Raw genomic sequence first — 10,100 nt, forward strand, 5'->3', positions numbered from 1 at the left:
CCCCTGTTTGATTAGCAGGTTGGTGTCGAACACATAAAACGAAATAAAAACAAAGATCAATCATAGGAATAAAACACACAGAGCATATTAAAAGGCAACATACAACATTAACTACTAATTACTTACAACTTACTATCGTAATTATACACAGTGAATTGTGAAGTGCTAGAGTGCTAATTAAAGTGCCAAATGATAAGGTGCAAGGTGCTTGCTGCCTGGAATGTCCTCATTATATTGCACATTACCAGATTATTGCATAGAAATATGGAGTGTAAACTGCATTGTTCACTACTCTACTTTCCAAGGTTTTAAAGTGCCATGTTACTATGGCACAATGCCCATAGCACACGTTTGCACATGTAGATGTGTGAGTAATATTGCAACAAAATGGCATACATAGATGTTTATATGTATGTGACAGTGGACAATTATGGATGGTGTCCATTAAACATACATAAAAACATTAGATACAGTAATGATCACAGATCTGGTTTTCTAACTCGGTCCCAGGCGTTTGAAAAAAGGAAGTCAGGGTTGAAAGTTCATGCATTGTGTTTGGTATCTGGTTCCAGGCATGGGAAGCGTGATATGAATTTATTGTTCCAGTTTAGACGCTCATAATAACAATAAAAAAAAAACATTGAAAATATATTGTTAATTATTAATTATTTTAAACACATTCCAGGTCGACCCCATTTAAATTTCAGGTGACCGTCCAAGGTTGAAAAATGCTGCAATATATAATATATAATATATATATATATATATAAAGTACATATTTTGCAATAGCAGGATAAGATAGAATAAAAATAAAAGTACAAGGAAAAAACTTCTTCATATTTACAAACTTACAAATACAAAAGGAAATTGAAAAAGAAATGTTGCACATTTAAAGGCTACCTGTAGTGAAAATGTATATAACAAAAAATGTGTATCAAGAATAAACTAAATATGAGCACCTTTCTTTTTTTTTTAATTAAAAAAAAAAAAAAAAAAAAAAAACACACATTAAAAAGAACATTTTTTTACCTTCAGGCATCAACTATGTAGAGTCACCATTTTGGACAGGATGTAATGCACGTTAATTAATTTCTGTTAGCTGTTGCTAGGCAACAGTGTTCATTGGTCTACAGATTGTTCGCTCTTACTTCCTTGTGGCTAAATGATGAGCTGCTACCTTTTCTTTACGGCGTTGCCCGGTGCTGATCCTCGACACACTCTCCCGTCAATGAACAGATATCCTTTCATCAGCTAGCCATACTGTATGTGTGAACCACCAACACCTAACAACAGCTCTATCTGTTGGGCTAATTCTGCATGCTGAGTCGACTTGAGTATATTTGTGAGAAAATATATGTATTTTTACTGCGATACTTTGGGATACATGCATGTCGTTACATTAATTTGTCTATAAATAAATTCATCATTAGCCAATCACAGCAGCTGCAGCTCAGCAGGATGGAGCTGTGGCCCCGCCCCTCCACATCCCCTCTTCACCTCACTATACTTCATGAAATGCCGACGTCTCCCCGCGAAAATGTGCAGGTACATTCATTGCCCCACATTCAAACCCTGTTTGCCTTTCAAACGTCATATAATGCACTTCCTATACTTTGAGGTTGAAGACATACTTGATGGTCAGAGGGACACAAGGATTGGTCACTGTTGCAAATGAGAATATATACCTCAATGGGATTATCTGTACGTTTTAAATAAGAGAAGAAAGAAAGACCAACTTTCACATGATTTGTATTTATTTCATGTGATTTCCCTTATCAAAGCAGACCCTGACACACAGCTCAGTGTTTTCCACCCTTTATTAGATCAAATCCAACACGTGTTTTCTTTTACTGCGGAAAATGTGATTAAGCCAAACAAAGTGGCTTTTAATAAGTCTACAACAATGAAAGACCTTGTGACACAAGGATCAGGACTCGCAGTTGAGGGCAAAGCAATGTTTTAAGTTAAGTTTAGCATTATTATTATTAAAAACGTTTTTTTTTTAATTATTTGTAAAGAACATGTTGAACATATCACACATCATACGAGGAAAATATAGAAAAAAACAACATACATAATGACAAAACACATAAAATGTGTCTAGAATGACAACTGAGTACACATCAAAACAATCGCTGTAGGCAACCAGTAGTGGACAAAGTTAAATGACTTGGACCCTACATTTTTATATATTTACATAAGTATTTGCACTCTTTATTTAATCAATAGATTTCTACTTTAATAATGTATGTTTTTCTGTTAGTGTTTCTTCTTTTCACTTTGTAATAAATTCTTTTGAGCCTCTTTGATGGAGTAACTTCCCCCTATAATCATCAAAGTATATTCTGAGAGATTTGAATCAGAGCTTTTACTGGATTGGTATAATTACTCTAACTGATGACGTAATGAACAAATACTGCCCTGTGGAAAAGGAAACGGACAAAGGCCCGACATCAGAAAGGGAATCACTTATCTAGTCCATTAGTGAATCTGGTTTTATTTATAAAAGTCAAGGCGTTGAGTAGTTTTTCATTCTCCAGCTCTGACTGATAGGATGAATACTATGATCCGTAGCAGTAGCTTAGGTGCCATTTACTTTGACACTGTCGTATGCATACTGGATTATGCTCCATGAACCACCAGCTGACCCCAAAGAGGAGTCCTAAAAAGACCGTAGATTAGCGCTTGGAAAATCTGTGTTTCTCTCTATTCAATTTTATCAGAATGAATAATTGATACATAATGCAATGCTGATTTATTGCAATTCTAAATGTATTGCGGTTCCTTTATTTTTCTTAGCCAAAAACAAAAATGTAATACTTCTTGAAACAGTGTATGAGATATAGTATGAACGACCTGTGACAGTATGTATGAGAGTAAAAAAGGCCATAAAATTGCAGTCTGGGAGAGGGGGTCCAAGGGGGAAGAACTGGGCCCTCATTAAGTTACAGGATATTGTTAATTCCTACAAAATATTTGAGTTGCCTTAAAACATTTCATATGTTTTCTTACTGATTGTCCTTGAAATAGTGGTTAACAATCTCCTCACTCCTAACACAAAAATGGTTTGGCCACTGATACAAATTTGATCTTGTGATTTTATTTGAAGTTCAGTGTCCTCAAAATGTCGGGTCAACAGAAGTCGGGAGCTCAGAAAAGAAAAAAAAAAAAAAGAGAGACTTTCTTGATAAATAATTTTTAAAAAAGGTGGTGACATTGAGGCTGGAAGTATTAGACCTAGGCAGCGTACAAATAGTCCCTCCTATCTCAGAATCAGAATCAACTTTATTGACCAAGAGTTTATGAATACACACGAGGAATTTGTCTTGGTGACCTGTGCTCTCTCAGATAGTGTAACATTAAATAATAACAATCAACTAGAATAAATAAAAATAAATAAAAAAAGTATACACATAAATATAAGAGTAGTTAGACTAATATGTGCAAACTAAATAAAATAACAAGATAATAATAATAGTAATAATAATAATAATAATAATAATAATGAAATAAAATAAAAATACAATAATAATAAGATAATAGTGCAGTAGTGCATTGATGAGTAGTGCAGGTGAACATTTAAATGAAAATATTATGTCCATGAACATTTCGCAGTGACAGGTTGATCCAGGGTTGTTATGTTTAGTTCCAGGTTATTTCACAGTAACAGAAACATGTCTGACACTCTATGACTGTTTAGAGTTGATAACAGTGACAGCCTGGGGGAAGAAACTGTTTTTATGGCGGGTAGTTTTGGCGTACAGTGATCTGTAGCGTCTGCCGGAGGGGAGGAGTTTAAACAGATTGTGTGCAGGGTGTGAGGGGTCTGCAGTGATGCTACCTGCCCGTTTCCTGACCCTGGACAGGTATAAGTCTTGGATGGAGGGCAGATCAACACCAATGATCTTTTCTGCAGTACTGATTATCCTTTGTAGTCTGTGTCTGTCTCCTTTCCTCTCCACTTTTGATTAAACCCCAAAAGTGTTTAAGTGACGGCCATGATAAGGAGCGTTCCAATTCTCTAAAAGCTAAGGAAATGAGGCACAATGCTTCCTTTATAACCTCCTTTAGCCTAGGAAACACTGATGCATCCTTCACCAAAGGAAACCACATAATGCTGACTCACAATTCCTTGCTGTGACAACATTTAAAGGGACCAAGCTTATCCGAGCGTTCACAGAAAGTCACGACTAAAAATGGATGCAAATTATGTAAATTATCATTGCAATAATATGCTTTGAACAACTTTAGATAATCTAAAATCAGTGACGTGCAGTCAGGGTAGGCAGTGCCTACACAACAGTGAATTGATATTTTGATTATTTGTTTTAATTATAATATAATTATAATTTATTTTTCAATTTCCGAGATTTAAATTTTTCAATTTCTGATATTGCAACGCCCTGCCTACCCAACCCTAGTGCTCACGGCACGTCACTGTCTAAAACCCATATCTTATGATTGGCAGCCATATTATCAGGTTATAACTGACATAAAACAGACACTCGGTTGTTCAAGAAAAAGGATCAGAGACATGTTTAGCCACATTGTTTTATTCAACATAATTCATTGTTCTGAGTGGAAGGTCAGTGTTAGGAACCATTCTCAATGTGACATTCTTTTAGTTTCACTTTTGTTCCTCGTAGCCTTGTAACCTCTTTTCCTCTGATTTACATTAAAACCATGTGTTACTTATAAATGTGCTTTTAGCTCATTTTTGGAAATTTGCAGTTTTTCCACCACGTCAGAAGTTACTAACCTTTGCTGTTTGCACTCGGCACCAGACCCTGCCTACACAATGCTAGTGTTCACATGCATAACCAGATTTAATGCTGTACCATGCCAAGTTAGAAAGACACATGAAGCTGCATTAACACACACACAAAACTTCAGTGCCTATAGTTACTTAAATCGCCCGCGATGAGTCGCTTGAGAATAGTCGCACTTTTTGCTCACTTCATCAACCCCACCAATTTCAAATCCTATTTCCGGCTCAATTTTTATTTTCACATAAAACATGGCTGATCCAACCACTCATTTCTCACGTTCACCCATGCTTGCTACCTTTTATTACAGTCCCGGTAAAAAGGAGCACAGGTGTCGTACGATGACTCTTTCCTCCATGTTTCTCCAGTGACGTGATGACCAGGGAGAAACTCATTGCCGATTGGATGTCGCAACACAGCGTCACTCAAAGTCGCTTGAAAAAATTAACGTTTTTAACTTCGAGCAACTTCCAGTGACTTGTATTACGCGATTGAGTCTCTGGAATTGTGAGTCGGGTTGCTTGAAGGGAGGTCTCTTGACATTGCATTATTTACTAGTCACCAGAGTCGCTTTTGGTGTGAAAGTACCTTTACGCACCAAGTGTGCCTAACTCAAGCACGTGCCACTTACAAAAGTGCATTTACACTAGTGAGAGAGGGTGAGGGTGAAATTGCGCTGACTTAGTACACGGGTTACACCGGTGGTAACTGCGCCGCTCTAACTGCAAGTGGCAAATAGCGCTGGTGTTTGTGGATGAGGTGCTATTTGCATCAGAGTCACAGACTACAACCAAAATGTGCATTAATAAAGTCAAAACTGATCAGAGTGACCGTTTACTCTCCATATATATATATATAATTAATTGTGTAACTCAGATTTACGAATTAACAGTCATCAATTATCTGCCTGCATTCCTTCCTTCCTGCTTTTGCTACCACAACAGTGTAGTTTTTTTGTCTGAATTATGGATTCATATATATATTTTTAACAATTATTCCTCAATTGCGACATAAGTTGCTCTGCACGGTTTCCTCCTGTTTTTGATTGGTCAGAAACTGTAAACTTTACCCATTTTATGTGCGAGTGCACTGATCCAGGTTGTAAAACGGCGGGTTACGTTAACGTTTTGATAACCAGCTTCATAGTACAGCTGCTCTGGGATTCTAAATGTTTGGTTTAGTGAAGCCCACTAACGGAGAAATATCCTAGATATGTTTATTTAGCTTCGTAGTACAGCCAGATGTCACAAACATTTTTGAACTTGCATTTGATGGTGGCATAGTCTTTAAATTAGGACAGTGCCTATTTATACGGTTGCCGTAGAGACAACCCCCAGTGCTGTTGGTACATTTACCGAAGTACACGTACGTAGTGTCTTAGGTTTAGGTTATAACCCTATATCGCAACAATTTTTAGGGTTAGGTTTACGGTTATGTTTAGTCTTCATCACATGACCTAAACTGGCCAAATTGGGGCGCTGCGTACGGATAGAATGTCGGCATATCGATAGGGCAACTGTACGGATAGTCACTGCCTAATTAATTGCACAATGTTTGTGCTTGCATCTGAACCCAGCTCATGCCTTTCGAAAATCAGACTGATGAAGTGTGAGCTTGACCCCGACTATCTGCACAGCGTTTGGGATTAAACATGCATCTGTTTGGTAGCAGTGACTTTTATTAAACCATCCTTATCCATTCCTGTCCTCTTTTGTCATAATTTACTATACTTTATTTAAATGAAATCTTTAATTTGACTTTAATTACTGTAATTTTGTAAAATTGACATCTAATAGAATATTTAAATGTCTGTCCATGTGTGACAATGTCAGCATACAGGATTCCTATTTGCATTTTCTCTGTGAAGTTTGGATAAAAACCACACACTTGCAATTAACAGATCATTATGAAAAAACATATTAAAAGGACTTTTTAGAACGATTTTTTTTAACCTTTGGGCAAAAATTATGGAGAGCCACCATTTTGGTCAAAATATGACGCACTTTCATTCATTTCTGTTAGCTGTAGCTAGGCAACGGTGCCCCGTTGGTCTACAGTTTCTGAACAATGGTGGAATGTAAAGCCAGTGGTTGCAACATGAAAAAACTCCTCAGAAACATTTATTTTGCATCTCTAAGCCAAATAACACTAAGTAAGAGTTAGACAGTGGAATGCAAGGACTGTCAGGTGCTGATCCTCCGCGCATCGTCTTCATCTTTTGGTTTTTATGGTGATTGACAACCTGAAAGTTGCATTACCGCCACCCACTGGTTTACTTGAAATGAAAATAAAATGAATAAAATCCCCATCCCAGTTAGACTCCAGGCAATCCACCGCATACATGCAGTAAATCCTCGGAGCATCATTCAGTCAATGAACAGATATCTCCTCTCCTCACATGCAACCTGGATGCTGCACTTTATCACTTTAGAAGATACACAAAGCTGTTTCACGCCAAGAGCGAACAGAAAAACTACACTTCCCACAATGTAAACAGACCTGTTATGCCTCTACCTCCCACAATGCACCATTTCTATAAAGCGACATATGGCATTACTTAGCTTCCTTAATTAGAGTGCTCAGAGCATAGACCGGGCGCAGAAACTGAAATTCAGAGTGTAAAAACAGCACATCACGCGTAATAAACAGTCTTGTTGCTTTTGAAACTGCTCTGCGTGCGCGCCTGCGCTCAAACAATGGTTTTATAATGTTTGGTTGAGTGGTAATATGTTTTTAACATCACAAACATGCATCATTCAACAGAAAAGTTACGTAACATTGCGCGAATCAATTCTGACTGCAGGTGTGCTCTGCATATAGGGCCGTACTCTCCGGTCTGGACTTCAGTGCTTTTTTACGCACCTTTCTCCTACATGTATTCTCTGGTCCAGGTTCCTGAAACGCCCACCACGCGTAAATTCAACCCAAAGCGCGAAAATCTGCGAATGAAGGCGATTTGAAGCCAAGGAGGAGGACTGGGCCATGACGTCATTTTTTTGGAGATGTCTGGAACATGGAGTTTTCCAAACACTTGTAAATGTCACTGAAATGATAAATCACATTTCATTTGAAACACCTTCGTTGATGAACAATGTAACTGGTTGATTTGATCAGATTATTGATCAGATTACTGCAGTATGAGAATTGGATACATTTTCCTTTCCGAACCACAGTTTTTCCCCCTCATACTAACGACCGATTCATGTTTGTCTGGAAAGCCTGATTTTATTAACTTCTTAAGCCCTATTTGCACGGGATTAGTTTTACCTAGGGACCACATGCAATTTGTAATAATTGCATAGAATGTCTGATGTTAATCCCGTGCGAATGGGCCATGTAAGTAATTTGTAAAGTAAAAATCCCCCCGCAAATGATCTACTATATTTTGCTGAACTCCGAGGTCCTGTGATAACACTAATCCAATGCAAATAAGTATCTGTGATTTAGACAAATGGGCGGGATCTGATGCATGTTGTTTTGTTTCCGGTGTCAGTTTACCTCGTACTAAGATCGATTATGAGCATATATGCGCGCATGCAACCCAAACCTAATCCAATAAACTAATAAAGCACGTCTGTTCACTTTGAAGACAAAATTTTTTTTTAAAGCAAATAAATTTTCCGGTAGTGCGTATGCGCATACTGTATATGCTCATGATCGATCTCAGTACGAGGTAAACACAGACCGTGACACCAGGACGCATGTTTATTTACTATTGGCGAACGTTTGTTTGTGTGGAAAGCCTGATTTTATTAACTCCGTTCATTCCTGCATTCAGAAATGATCAGCGTATCATCATCATCGGTCACCATTACGGAACCTGCTCTAAATCGTGACCAAGTGTGATGCACTGCAGGTTTGAGGAAATAACTCCTGCAGAGCATCTGCTTTAATACAAAGGAGACAGATGTTTACAGGGAAACAGGACCATTGGCTTTCGACATATTATGCAGTTTTAAATTTGAATTGTTTAATGCCTTATGGAGCTCATGCGAGCAAGTCTGAACTAAAATGAGCCTCATTTAAATATGTGTGGGAACAGTTTCTGGTATCAATCCTCTCACACGCATTTCAACAACCAATCATATGACAGCTTCACTGATTATTTACTCTGTGGTGGATCAAACTGTGGCTTTACATTGGACATAGTACAGTATGAAAATAGTTGGACATTACTCTGGCAACGTGGACAGCAGTCTGTCTGACAGAGTTTTGATTAATCAAGCAGATGCTGCTGCTGCTTGATTAACTGAATCGCAACTCCGGTGCGCACAGCTATCAGCTCCACGACGCAGGACCTACAGTCTGCAGAAAAAAAAAAAAAAGAGTGGATGACACGGATAAAATATAATGAAATCTAACACATTTTGTCTCGTCTAGAACTGGTCAATTATTAAAATGCTGATAGTCAATCGTTTGGCGAGACATCGTTACTTTGGATAGATTATTTCTGAGAGTCTCTTTTGCAATATTATGAATCCAGTGGCTTCAAATGTAACTAGGTCCATATTTCTAGTGCAATATAATGTTTCACCTTATCGGGGCGCTGCAGGTCCCTAGGTTCAGAAGCGCATTAAGAGGAAAAGGACTTAAGCAGATGAGATGATGCGCATAAGGCCAGATTAGAATGGGAATGCCCACATTTCAGGGCTGCTCCACCCACAGTGCGTCACTGGGATCAAGGCGCGCAGCGACTGACTTAATTACAGGGGGAGACGAGCCAAAAACAGTGCTGCTGCGCAGCTTATTATTACTTACCCAAATGGGAGAATAGAGCCCAATGTGCACTATTCTCCCCCTGTGCTTAAAACTGATATCCAGAGTTTCTGAGAAACGTCTCGATGTCCCGCCCTAAACAGCCTCACTTCCTCCCACTGCCTCTGCCAAACTACCACGCCTCTACTTTTCTCCATGTGCATACATAACAAGGTTGTATCAGTTCGCATTGATATAGGTCTATTGGTCAGGTAAGAGCCAAAATCATATTTACCTGTTTGCTGTTGCCTTGTTTCCACAGTTCCGCATTCACTTTGATTGACAGCCTCAAAAACAGAAGTCGAAGCCTATTGGCTGGGCTCACTTGGTGATTGTTTCCATTTGTATAGGGGTCTATAGGACGAAGGAGGGACTTATATACATTAATGCATATGAATGACCACTGGCAGCAGACCATAGTAAAACACTAGTTAGGGATTTTTTTGCATTTCAAAAGAATCATACATAAACATAGATTTCTCAGAAACTCCGGATATCAGCTTTAAGTCGGTCATTTCTGAATATAGAAATTGATAAAATCAGGCTTTCCACACAAACAAACGTTAATCTGTCATTAGT

Source organism: Gouania willdenowi, chromosome 2 (genome assembly GCF_900634775.1).
Source record: "Gouania willdenowi chromosome 2, fGouWil2.1, whole genome shotgun sequence".
In the NCBI taxonomy this organism is placed as follows: Eukaryota; Metazoa; Chordata; class Actinopteri; order Blenniiformes; family Gobiesocidae; genus Gouania; species Gouania willdenowi.